Consider the following 14,410-nt stretch of genomic DNA (forward strand, 5'->3'; position numbering starts at 1 on the left):
AGTAACATAGCCAATGACAGAGAGTAACATAGCCAGAGATGGGGAGTAACATAGCCAGATATGGGGGTAGTAACATAATCACTTATGGGCAAGTAACATAGCCAGACATAGAGAAAGTAAAATAGTCAGTGATGGGGAATAACATAGCCAGAGACAGGGGATGGAACATAGCCAGATATGAGGGGAGTAATGCAGTCAGATATAAGGAAAGTAACATAGCCAGAGACAGGGGAAGGAACATAGCCAGATATGAGGGGAGTAACGCAGTCAGATATAAGGAAAGTAACATAGCCAGAGATGGGGAGTAACATAGCCAAATATCAAGGGAGTAACATAGGGAGAGATTGAGAGTAACGTAGCAAGATATGGAGAGTGTAATATAGCCACATATAGGAAAGTAACATAGCCAGAGAAGGGAAGTAAGATAGCCAGATATGAGGGGAGAAACATAGCCAAATATACAGAGAGTAACATAGCCAGATATAGAGGGAGTCACATAACCACATATGGGAGACTGACATAGCCAAATACATGGAAATTAACAGAGCCAGAGATGGGGGAGAAACATAGCCAGTAATGAGGAAAGCAACATAGCCATATATGATGGGAGTAACATAGCCAAATACAGAGGAAGTAAAATAACCAGAGATGAAGCGTAACATAGCCAGATGTAGGGAGAGTATCATAGCCACATATGGAAAAGTAGCATAGCCAGAGATGGGGAGTAACACAGCCAGATATGGGGAGAGTAACATAGCCACATATGGAGGAGTAACATAGCCACATTTGGATAAGTTACATGGCCAGATACCGGGAGAGTAACATAACCATATATGGGAGGAGTAACATAGCTATAGTAGCCAGATTTAGGGGGAGTAATGTAGCCAGACATAGGAAAAGTAACATAGCCAGAGAAAGGGAGTAACACAGCGAGATATGAGAAGACTAACATAGCCATATATGGGGGAGTAACATAGCTATGTAAGAGGGGAGTAACCTTGCCAGATATGGGGAGAGTAACGGCCACATATGGGAAAGTAGCATAGCCATATACGAGGGGAGTAAAAGCACCAGATATGGGGAGTGTAACATAGGCATGTATGAAAAAGTAACATAGCTGGATATGAGGGGAGTAACATAGCCAGATATGGGGAGAGTAATATAGCCACATATGGGGGAGTAACATAGCCAGATACAGGTAAACCAACATGCTAGGGATAGAGAGTAACATAGCCAGATAAGAGGGGAGTAACATAGCTACATACAGAGGGAGTAACATAGCCAGAGATTGGGAGTAAAACAGCCAGAGATGGGGGGAGTAGCACAGCCACATATTGGGGAGTAAAATAGCTAGGTATGAGGGGAGTAACATAGCCAGAAATGGGGAGAGTAACATAGCCTCATATGAAGGAGTAACAGAGCCACGTATGAAGGAGTAACATAGCCATACATGCGGGGAGTTACATAGCCAGATATGGGGAGACTAACATAGTCACATATGGGGGAGTAACATAGCCAGAGATGGGAAGTAACTCAGCCAGATATGGTAAGAGTGACATAGCCTCATATGGGGGAGTAACATAGCCATATATGAGGGGAGTAACATACACAGATATGAGGGGAATAAAATAGCCAGATATGGGGAGGGTAACACAGTCACATATGGGTGGGTAACATAGCCAGATATGGGGAGAGTAACATAACCACATATGGGGGAGTAACATAGCCAGATATAGGGAAAGTAACATAGCTAGAAATGGAGAGTAACACAGCCAGATAAGAAGAGAGTAACATAGCCAAGTATAGAGGAAGTAACATAGCCAGAGATTGGGAGTAACATAGCCAGAGAGAGGGAGGGTAACATAGCTATATATGGGGGAATTACATAGCTAGATATGAGGGGAGTAACACAGCTAGAGATGGGGAATAACATAACCAGATATAGGTGGAGAAACATAGATATGGGGGGAGTAACATAGCCAGATATAGGTGAAGTAACATAGCCACATATGGGCTAGTAACATAGCCAGATATGGGGATACTAACGTAGCCACATGTGGGACAATAACATAGCCAGAGATGGTGAGTAACTTTGCCAGATATGTGGAGAGTGCAGTCACTTCATGTGGGAGCGTAGCATAGCCAGATAAGAGGGGAATAACATAGCCACATATGGGGGAGTAACATAGCTAGATATGAGGGGAATAACATAGCCAGATATGGGGAGTGTAACATAGCCACATATGGGGAACTATCATAGCCAGAAATGAGGGGTTTAACAGCCAAACACGGGGAGAGTAGCAGGGCCACATATTGGGGGAGTAACATAGTCAGATATGAAGGGAATAACATAGCCAGAGATGGGGAGAGCAACATAGGCTCATATAGGAGAGTAACATAGCCAGATATGAAGGGAATAACATAGCCAGATATGGGGAGAGTAACACAACATCATGTGTGGGAGTAACGTAGCCATATGGAGAGCAGTAACCTAGCCAGATAGGAGGGGAATAATAGAGCCAATTATAGAGGGAGTAACATGGCCAGAGATTGGTAAGTAACATATCCAGATATGGGGAGAATAATATAGCCACATATGGGGGAGTTACATAGCCAGATATGAAGGGAGTAAGATAGCTAGAGATGGGGAATAACATAGCCAAAGGTACAAAAACATAGTCAGAAATGGGGGAGTAACACAGCCAGATATAGGGGAGTCACATAGCCAGATATGGGGGGAATAACATAGCCAAATATACAGGGAGTAACATAACCAAAGATGATGAGTAACATAGCTAGATATGAGAGGAGTAACATTGCCAGATATGGGCAGAGTACCATATGGGGAAGTACCATAGCTAGACATGATGGGAGTAACATAGGCAAAGATGGGTAGAGTAACATAGCCACATATGGGGGAGTAACACAGCCATATATGAAGGGAGCAACATAGCCATATATAGGGAGAGTAACATAGTCACATATGGGGGAATAACAGCCAAATAGAGGGGGTAACATAAACAGAGATGGGGACTAACATAGGCACATAATGGGGAGTAACATAGCCAGATATTGGGAGACTAACACAGCCACATATGAGGGAGTAACATAGCCAGAGATGGGGAGTACTTAGCCAGATGTGGAGAGAGTGGCATAGCCTCATATGGGGGAGTAACATAGGCACATATGAGGACAGTAATATAGCCAGATATGGGGTGAGTAACATAGCCTCATATGGGGGATTAACATAGCCATATATGAGGGAAGTAACATAGCCAGTTATGGGGAGAGTAACATAGCCTCCTATGGTGTAGTAACATAGCCATATATGGGGTAATAACATAGGCAGATATGGGGATATTAACATAGCCACATATGGGGGAGTAACATAGCCAGACCTGGGAAGAGTAACACAGTCATCTATGGGGGAGTAACAAAGCCTCATATGGAAAAGTAACATAGCCAAATATGGGGGAATAACATAGCCAGATATTGGGAGACTAACATAGCCACATATTGGGGGGTGACATAGTCTGACATGGGGACAGTAACACAGCCACCTATGGGGGAGTAACAAAGCCACATATGGGAGAATAACATAGCCAGATATGGGGATACTAACATAGCCACATTAGGGGGAGTAACATAGCCAGAGGTGGGAAGTAACATAGACATGGGGGGAATAGCATAGTCAGATATGGGGAGAGTAACATAATAACATATAGGGGAGTAACATAGTCAGATATAGGGGAAGTAACATATCTAGAGATGGAGAGTAACATAGCCAGATATGAGGGGAGTAAAAGACCCAAGTATAGAGAGAGTAACATATCCAGAGATTGGTAAGTAACATAGCCAGATATGGGGAGAGTAACAGAGCCATATGGGGGAGTTACATGCAGATATGAGGGGAGTACCATAGCTAGAGATAGGGAATAACATAGCCAGATATAGGTGGAGAAACATAGTCAGATATGGGTGAGTAACATAGCCAGATATGGGGGGAGTAACATAGTCAGAATTGGGGGCATAACATAGCCAAATATAGAGGGAGTAACATAACCAGAGATGGAAAGTAACATAGCCAGATATGGGGGAGTAACATGGCGACATGTGGGGAAGTAACATAGCTAGATATTAGGAGAGTAACACAGCCAGAGATGGGGAGAGTAACATAGCCAGAGATGGGGAGAGTAACATAGCCACATATGGGGGAGTAACATAGCCATATATGAGGGGAGCAACATAGTTAGATATGGATTGAAAAACATAGCCACATGTGTGGAATTACCATTGCCGTATATGAAGGGAGTAACATAGATGCAATGGGAAAAGTAACATAGCCACATATGGGAGAGTAACATAGCCGGACATGAGGGGAGTAATCTAGCCACATATGGGGAGTAACATAGCCAGAGATGTGGAATAACTTAGCCAGATATGGTGACAGCGACATAGCCTCATATGGGTGAGTAAACTAGCCACATATGGGGAGACTAACATAGGTACATGTGGGGGAGTAAGATAGCCAGAGATGTGGAGATTGTCATAGCCTCATATGGGGGAGTAACATAGCCACATATGAGGGAGCAACATAGCCAGTTATGGAGAGAGTAACATAGCCACATATGAAGGAGTAACATAGCCAGTTATGGAGAGAGTAACATAGCCACATATGAGGGAGTAACATAGCCAGTTATGGAGAGAGTAACATAGCCACATATGAAGGAGTAACATAGCCAGATACGGTGAGACAAACATAGCCACATTTGGGAGAGTAACATAGCCAGAGATGGGGATTAACTTAGAAATATGGGGAAAGTGACATAGCTTCATATGGGGAGTAACATAGCCAGATATGGGGAGAGTAACATAGCCACATATAGGGAGAGTAACATAGCCATCTATGAAGGGAACAACATAGCCAGATATGAGGGGAGTAACATAGCCAGATACAGGGAGAGTAATATTGCCACAAATGGTGGAGTAACATAGCCAGATATGGGGAGAGTAACATAGCCATATATGAGGGGAGTAACATAGGCAGACATGAGGAGAGTAACATAGCCATCTATGTAGGGAGCAACATAGCCAGATATGAGGGGAGTGACATAGCCAGATACAGAGAGAGTAACATAGCCACAAATGGTGGAGTAACATAGCCAGTTATGGGGACAGTAACATAGCCATATATGGGGAGAGTGACATAGCCATATATGAGGGGAGTAACATAGCCAAAGTTGGGGAGAGTAACACAGCCACATATGGGGGAGTAACATAGCCAGAGACACTGAGTAACTTAGCCAGATATGTGGAGAGTGTTATAGCCTTACCTGGGGAGCAACATAGCCACATATTAGGGAAGTAACATAGCCAGATAGGAGGGGAGTAACATAGCCAGTTATGGGGAGAGTAACATAGCCACATATGGGGAGTAACATAGCCGGATATGGTGAGACTAACATAGCTAGATAGAAGGGGAGTAACATAGCGAGTTATGGGGAGAGTAGCATAGCCACATATGGGGAGTAACATAGCTGGATATGGTGAGACTAACATAGCCACATATGGGGGAGTAACATAACCAGAGATGGAGAGTAACTTGCCAGATATGGGGAGAGTGACATAGCCTCATATTAGGGAGTAACATAGCCATATATGATGGAAGTAACATAGCCATATATGAGGGGAGTAACATAGCCATAGATGGGGAGAGTAACATGGCCACATATGGAATAGTAACTTAGCCAGATATGTGGGAAGTAACATAACCAGATATGGGGAAACCCTGACACATATGTGGGAGTAACAGCCAGAGATGATGAGTAACATACTCAGATATGACGGAAGTAACAGCCAAATATAGAGGTAGTAACATAGTCAGAGATGGGGAGTAACATAGCCAGATATGGAGAGAGTAACATAACCACATATGGGGAAGTAACATGGCCAGATATCAGGGGAGTAACATAGCCATTGGTGGCAAGTAACTTAGCCAAATATGGGAGGAGTAACACAGCCAGATATGGGGAGTGACATAGCCACATATGGGGGAGTTAACATATCCAGATATGGGGAGTAACATAGCTAGATATGGGGCAGTAACATAGCCACAGATGGTTGGAATAACATAGCCAGATATGAGAAGTAACATAGCCAGAGATGGGGGGAGTAACATAGCCAGATATGGGCAGTAACATAGCCAAGTACAGGCATAACAAAGCTGGAGATGGGGAGTAACACAGTTCTGTAGAGAGTGTGTATTTATGTGTGGTGTCAGTTAAAGGGTATTGTATTCGTTTCCTGTGGCTGTGATGACAAATTACTACACATTTGGTAAATTAACAAAAATTTCCCTCTCAGAGTGCTGGAAGCCAGGTCTGAGATTAATGTGCCAGCAGGGCCAGGCTCCCTCCAGAGGGTCTAAGGGAGTTCTCTGTTCACCATATCCAGCTTCTGGTGTTGCCAACATTGCTGCACCTCCTCAGCCTTCCTTAGCACTTCCGTCTCTGCCTCCAACTTCACATCACCTTCTCCTCTGTTTGCGTCTGTCTCTCCCTTATAAAGATGCTTGTGAAGACTGTCTTACCTAAAGATCTTTAACTTAGGCATATCTGCACAGACCCTATTTCCAAATGAGGTCACATTTACAGGCTTCCAGAATTAAGATGTGAACATACCTTTGAAGTCATTCTCAGCCCACCTCAGGCATCAAACCTTATTCAGGCCAGGATCACCTCCATATCACCTGGGGGATCCAGGACAGAGAGATGCTGATCTAAGTGCTAGCATGTATGTAATATATCTGACAGTGACTTATTACTGGATTTAATGGCGCGATGTCTACACACGACATAAAACTGTTGGGAGGGTGGGGTAGAGAGGCAAATTGCAACCTGAACTTCAGAAAAAGTTGAAGGTTTGATGGCATCACCATGTATTTTATTGAACTTACCTACAAATTATCCTGGATACTTTACACACCATTATTTAAACTATATTTTATGTAATTTTTTTCTTAGATCAAATTGTCTTTTTGTAGTAAATAATCTTTGAACAAATCTTAACTCTAGAGACGGTCTGTTTCTGAGTTCTTGAATGTTTACAAATACTTTTATATCATTGCCCTACAATTTGAATGCTTTTTGGTTGGATATGAAATAATGGGTTTAAAAATAATTTTTCCTCAGAACATCTCAGAATGTTTTTCTTTTGAGATAGGGTCCAAATCTGTTGCCCAGGCTGGAGTGCAGTGGTGCAATCACAGCTCACTGCAGCCTCAACTACTGAGCTCAAGAGATCCTACCACCTTGGCCTCAAAAGTGCCGGAATTACAGTCATAACCCACCATGCCTGACTGTTTTTTTGGTTTGTTTTTTTTTTTTTGAGATGGAATCTCGCTGTGTCGTCAGGCTGGAGTACAGTGGCACAATCTCGGCTCACTGCAACCTCTGGTCCTGGGTTCAAGCAATTCTCCTGCTTCAGCCTCCCAAGTAGATGGGACTATAGGTCCCTGCCACCATGCCCAGGTAATTTTTGTATTTTTAGTAGAGACAGGGTTTCACCATGTTGGCCAGGCTGGTCTCGATCTCTTGACCTTGTGATCCACCCACCTCAGCCTCCCAAAGTGCTGGGATTACAGGTGTGAGCCACTGCGCCCGGCCCAGATTTTTTTTCAACATACAGTTTTGCCAATAAGAATTTCGATGACAACATAATTCTAATTTCTACATAGGTAATCTATTTTTCCTCTAGGAGTTTTTCGAAATCTCTGTATTCTCTATAGCTCTAAGACTTCATAAAGATACATTCTAGCCTGGGTGCGGTGGCTCATGCCTGTAATTCCAGTAGTTTGGGAGGCCATGATGGGAAGATTGTGGGAGCCTAGAAGTATGAGACCAGCATGGATAACATAGTGAGACTGTCTCTACAAAAAATACAAAAATTAGCCATGCATGGTGGCATGCACCTGTGTTCCCAGCTATTCAGGAGGATGAGGTGGGAGAATGCTGTGAGCCATGATGGCACCACTGCACTCCAGCCTGGATGACAAAGTGAGAATGTCTCAAAAAAAAAAAAAAAGATACGTTCTAGATGCATCTTTTCAATTTATATTGCTTAGGGATTATTATTTCTCTTATAATATATGTGGGTGGCTCTTTTTATGTAAAAAAAAAATCTATGTTTCTCTTCAGCTATGATACATTTTTATTTTTCTTTATAATTTTCTCCATTTAATTTTTTTCTATTTCTGAAACCATATTAGATATGTTGGAACTCTTGAAATGAGCTTTCCTGTCTTTGAACTCTTTCCCCATCTTTTTATCTTTTTGCCGTATGTTTTGGAATATTTCCTTAACTTTATCTTTTAGGTCACAGGTCACTAAACTACACTAAACTATAGCCCATGGGCCGAATCCAGTCCACCACCTATTTTTGTAAATAAAGGTGAATTTTGTAAATAAACTCTTTCTTGTTTGTGTAGTATTTTGTAAATAAACCCTTTCTTCTTTGTATATTGTCAGGGACTACTTGCCTACTACCCTGGCAGATTGAGTAGTTGTGACAGAGACAACATAGTCTGGAAAACCAAAAATATTTAAAATCTGGCCTTTCACAGAAAAAAAAATATTCCGACCTTTGTTTTAGATCACTAATTTGTCCTTTATTGTGCCTGTTCTTCTATTTATTCCTTCCAGTAAGTGCTCTATTTTTGTAATTCCATAATCCTAAGAACTATTGTTTGTCCTCTGTTTCTTTTCCATAGAAGCCTATTCTTGTTTTAGGAGGCAATGTCATCTTGAATCCTCTGGAGGATATTAAATAGAAAGTTTGGCAGTTCATTTCTCTATTGTGGATTTTCTGTTTTCTCTAGGGTCAATGTTCTGTCTCTTTCTCTTACTTCCTTTTTAACTTAATGGTTTCCTCCCTTAAGCATGTATGTTTATGCCTAAGGATGAAGAACTGGATGAGTTAATACCACATTGGTGGCCAGTGTGGGTTTCCTCTTCAGTTGAGGAGGGAGTCAGTGGCAGCGGAGCCCTGCGTTCTGCAGACGGCTCTTTAATTACCCTGATCATTGCCAAAGGGCCTCCTTCTGCTCTCTGTAATTGTTAATACTCAGCTTGGAGTTTCTCTACAACTGCTCTTGTCTTCCTAGTAGGTTTTTTTTTTCTGTGTACATGTTGGGCTGTGGTTTTCTCTGTTTTTGTCAATGTAATCCCATCTGCTTTCTATCTTCCAAATTCATTTTAATTTCAGGATCTCTCAATGTCACCTCTATTCTTCCTGTGCCATCATGAATGTAGTCTTAGAAGATGCCCTTTTCCTGTCCCTGGAAAGGATTCAGGGTGAAATGGGAAGTACAGGGTGGCAGACCTGTGTGCTCTGACCTACCTACTTAGCGTTTTAGATGAGAAACATTATCGGTAGCAGTCTCCTATTTGCTTTAGGAAAGAAGTTCTTTCCCACTAGCCAATTTTCTAACTAAAGCTCGTCTATTCAAAAATAAAGCTTTAAACAACTTAACCATTATGATGTAAATAGCATTTCAAATATGTTATTCACTTTTCTGCCTTCTTAAATAGAGGATACTCAACATCATTAACCACATATTTACACAAGATCATCATCACAATATGTTCCCCTTTCTGGGTAGTAATGGAGTGAACTTGGTCCTTGATTTTACCTGGCCACATCAAGCAGCTCCTGTGCTCTTCATTTATGACTTCTAATGCTCGCCTGTGTTCTTGCTGAACTTTCTACTTCTAATTTTCTGTGGAACAGGAAACCACAGGGCTATGCATATTACAAAAATATATACTGTGGATAATTGCCACTAAGACTGGGGGCTAAAAGAAGAAGAGTGTGGCTTGGTGAAGTGTCTTTCTGTAAACTGTTTCAGGTACGTGGAGGCTTTTTGCGTGCTTCTAGACCCTGAGGTTTTATTCAAGTAGATGAATGTTTACTAGGAGTCTGACTCTGACCAAGAGGGATATTTCTGTGCTAATGTTTTGTCATTAAGTAAAAAAAGTATACACATTATATATAAACTGTTATACATAAACAAATTATTATATATAATATAATACATATTATATATACATACAAACTATTATGTGTGTGTGTATATATATATTTACACATATAAACACACATAGGTACTTTCACTCACATAGTCATGTGGGGCTTAATGGCAGAAAATGTGTTCACACATCTTTGTGTGAACATCAGAAGTACTTACACAAACCTAGATGGTCTAGCCTACTACACACCTAGGCTACATGGCACCCACTATTGCTCCAGGCTACAAATCTGTATGGCATGTTACTGAACTGTACTGTAAGCAATTGTAGCACAATGGTAAGTGTTTGTGTATCTAAACATTTATAAACATAGAAAAAGTACAGTAATAATACAGCATTAACGACAAAAAAAAGATATTTCTTTGGAGGGCACTTACCATGAATAAAGCTTATAGAACTGGATGTTTGCTCCAGTGAATCAGTGAGTGAATGTGAAGGTCTAGGACATTACTGTACACTCTCATAGACTTTATCAACACTGTACACTTAGGCTGCACTACATTTATTTAAAAATTTTCTTTCTTCAATAATGAATTAACCTTAGCTTACTGTAACTGTTTTACTTTATAAACTTTTTAATTTTTTTAACTTTTGACTCTTTTCTAAAAAGACTTAGCTTAAAACACAAACACATTGTACAGCTTTTCAAAAATATTTTCTTTCTTTATATCCTTATCCTATAAGCTTTTTTCTATTTTAAGCATTTTTAACTTTTAAACTTTTTTGTTAAAAACTGAGACACAAACACACACATTAGCCTGGGCCTACCCAAGTTCAGGATCATTAATATCACTGTCTTCCACCTCCACATCTTGTCCCACTGGAAGGTCTTCAGGGACAATGACACGCATAGAGTTGTCATCTCCTGTAATAACAATGCCTTCTTCTGGATTCCTCCTGAAGGACCTGCCTGAGGCTTCTACTGTTAACAGTTAAGTTACAGTTACAGTTAACAGTAAACAGTTAACAGTTAAGAAATGTTTACAGTTAACTTTTTTATATAAGTAGAAGTACATTCTAAAATAATGATGAAAAGTATAGCCTAATAAATACATAAACCAGTAACATAATTGTTTACTATCATTATCAACTATTACGTATAATAAATAATGATATGTGCTAGATTTTTTTATGATGGCAGTACAGTAGGTTTGTTTACACCAGCATCATCACAAACGCATGAGTAACATGTTGTGCTACAACATAACGACAGCTCTGACATCTCTAGGTGATAGGAATTTTTCAGCTCCATTATAATCCCACAAGACCATCATTGCATGTTTGACTCATTGTTGATTGAAACATCATTATGCACAACTGTACTCTCAAATACATGTAATGTTCTTATATATACTCTCACACACATATACTTTCTCTCTCAAACAAAAAATAGTGTGTCTCTTGCCAAAGTAACCACCTACAGGGGAAAAAGAACTATTTTCTGCATATGAGTATAAATCTCAATATAAATCCCCACTTATTTATAAAATGTGAGTGAGTAACAGGCACATTAAGCCACCAGAGTTATGTTAGAAACAAGAGTTCTGAGTCGCAAGGAAAGCGAGCACTCAAATGAAGGATTTCTCAGCAAGGCAAATTTACTTCTGCAGAAGGATGCTGCTTGCACTTGTGGCCACTGCAAGAGCACACCGAACAAAGGAGGGAAGGGGTTTTTATCCCCAATGTGGTTAGTCCCTGCTTTGGTGTCCTGTCCACATTGGCTGGAGTAGGACCACACAGGCTAAACTGACCCGACTGGCTACTGTTTAAAATTGAATATGGCTAATTAGGCGGGAAGGGAGTGGCTGTCTGTTATGGTACAAGGCATGTTTGGGCATGTCCGGGTGTGGAAAATGGGGGAAGGGTAATTTTGGCAGGAAGGGTAGTTTCGGTGGGAGGGGCTGTTTACAGAATGGGTAGCCAGGAGTAAAGAGGACTCTTTCCAAATAAGGAAGAGATGTGATTTACAGAGTGGGACTGGCAGGAGAAGTTGTTTACAAAGCAGGTAGCTTAGGAGAAGGGACAGAGAAGTTGATCCTGAGAACAAAGAACGAGGAAGTCAGAAATTAGAACTTTGGAAAAGACTTACTGTATCTGACAGTTAAAAGCTAATGTTAATAGAAAATTCTGGAGCTGCATCTAGTGGTGTTTCTATTTCTTTCTGCAAATTAAACTTCTTTCAACAAAATCTGCAGAAGAGGCCGGATGCAGTGGCTCACGCCTGTAATCCCAGCACTTTGGGAGACCGAGGCAGGCAGATCACCTGAGGTCAGTTTGAGATCAGCCTGGCCAACATGGTGAAACCCCATCTCTAATAAAAATACAAAAATTAGCCGGGCATGGTGGCATAGACCTATAATCCCAGCTACTCAGGAGGCTGAGGCAGGAGAATTGCCTGAGCCCGGTAAGCGAAGGAGGCAGTGTGGTAAAGTGGAAAAAAGCATTGCTTATGAACCAAATAGACCTTGCTTTGGATTCCAACCCACCACATGTGAATTTCATAAACTTTGTTACTTGACCTCTCTCAACCTATTCTTTCAAGTATAAATTTAGGAAGATAATGCTCGCTGTGATATACTGTACTCTGTAATATCTAAAGAGTATAGGGCAGTCTTTTTGGTCTGACATTCAAGGTCTATACAATCTGGCACCAATATATCTACTGCTACAGCTAATGTAAACTCACTACTGCCAAGCTACCCCATGCATAACTTTTATCTACATCTATATCCATCTGTCTTAGTTTGTGTGTTGGGCAGAATAATCTCCCCTCCTCTACCCCACCACAGCCCCCCAGAGAGCAAGTCTAATCCCCAGGACCTGTAAAATGTTACCTTATTTGAATAAAAGCGTCTTTGCAAATATGAAGTTAAGGATTTTAAGATAAGGAGATCATCCTGTCTTATCACAGTGGGCCCTGCATGTCCTCACAAGTTTCCTTGTAAGGTAGAGGGAGATTTGACACTCAGACACAGAGAAGAGAACCATGTGATGAATGCAAAGACTGGAGTGATGCAACCACAAGCCAAGAAATGCCAGCAGCCAGTACTGTAGTAACTCCATTAGTGGCTACAGTGCTAATTTAGTGCTAATGGTTTGTCTCCTTAAGAGATGGTGCTGTACCTAGGGCTTGCTGCAGATCTCTCATTTTCGGCACTGACAGCATCCAGGCAGATCTGGTGAATTAGAACCATGCTGTTGGCCCACATACCTATTGCATCCATCTTTGCCACTGTCACTACCATGCTAGCTGGAAAAGGCAAGGAGCAGAAGCTCCCTAGAGCCTCTGGAGGGAGCATGGCTCTGCCAACATCTTGCTTCCAGCCCAGACTGATTGCAAACTCTCCAAAACTGTAAAATAACTTATTTCTATTGTTTCAAACCACCCAGGTTGTGTAATTTATTACAGTAGCCCCAGGAAATGAATAAAATTTGGGCTTGCCCAGAAGTTAATTCCAATATAAGGCTTTGAGTGCAAGTTTTCTATGGGAGGTGACACCAAGAGTCACTGTGACGGCCTGGAGAAGCAAGGGTGAGAAGAAAGGAAAGCGAGCAAAGGGAGCATCAGAGGCCGCTGTGCTGTGGGCTATTGGGCAGTCCTGTAAGAGACTGTGTGGACCATGCTTCCCAATCCCCACACTGAGCAATGAGATAGTTGGGGTATTGATCCATAGTTCCCATTTCTCATTGGTCGAGGGTCATTTCTGGGGACATTAATTCTCCATCACTGCAGGCCTCCCCTGTATGCAAGTGGAGCATACTCTGCAGCAAGAATATGTTCTCAGGCAGAGAGAGGCAAGAAACCATCAGACAGGAAGAAACATGGTGAGGGCCCTGGACGTTGTTGGAGTCCACCGTGCAGCCTTCTGATCCACTTGTGCCCCAGAAGAATTCCTTTCTGTTCTGTCACTGAGTCTTCAAATTGGTGGCCACTTGCAAACCCAAGAAGACCTATAACAGGGAGGTTAGTGGGATGGGCCAATATCCTGACGCTGCAGTTGGATCTGAGGCCATAATTAATTCTCGTCGACTCCCTCTTCTACCACCTGTGTTTGATTCTTCTCACTTTTGCTGACTTTTTTGCTGGTCTTAGTTAGTGTATCAGGTGTGACCCAGACTTTGATCCCTGAAGGGTCTGAGCTTCTAGAGACTTTCCCCTGTTGTCAGGCCTGGTTGGTACAATTGTTCTTTCATTGTCATCAGCAGAACTGGAAACAACTAGAAGTACCCCCAGAGAATCTATCTCTTGAGTTCCAAGTACAGTCATCCCTGTGCCTTTATGCATCAGCCTCTCTGGATTTTCATAACCAAAATGAGTTACTCAT

At 41.7% G+C, this 14,410-nt stretch overlaps 1 long non-coding RNA gene across 5 annotated transcripts in view; it reads right to left on the reverse strand.

The window, feature by feature from the left end:
• LOC129136197 (uncharacterized) overlaps window positions 1-11,024 on the reverse strand; it is a 38,469-nt gene extending 27,445 nt beyond the window's left edge. For 3 of the 5 annotated variants that reach the window (XR_010149765.1, XR_010149770.1, XR_010149768.1), the window contains exons 1-3: window positions 10,854-11,024; window positions 9,689-9,775; window positions 6,681-6,748 (exon numbers count right to left, since the gene is read on the reverse strand). This is a non-coding gene — a long non-coding RNA (uncharacterized LOC129136197). The remainder of the gene's footprint in view (window positions 1-6,680; window positions 6,749-9,688; window positions 9,776-10,853) is intronic. The other 2 variants (XR_008537547.2, XR_010149769.1) reach the window with 2 other exon arrangements.
• Between the last annotated feature and the right edge of the window lie 3,386 nt (window positions 11,025-14,410).

This window comes from Pan troglodytes, chromosome 1 (genome assembly GCF_028858775.2).
Source record: "Pan troglodytes isolate AG18354 chromosome 1, NHGRI_mPanTro3-v2.0_pri, whole genome shotgun sequence".
Classification (NCBI taxonomy): domain Eukaryota; kingdom Metazoa; phylum Chordata; class Mammalia; order Primates; family Hominidae; genus Pan; species Pan troglodytes.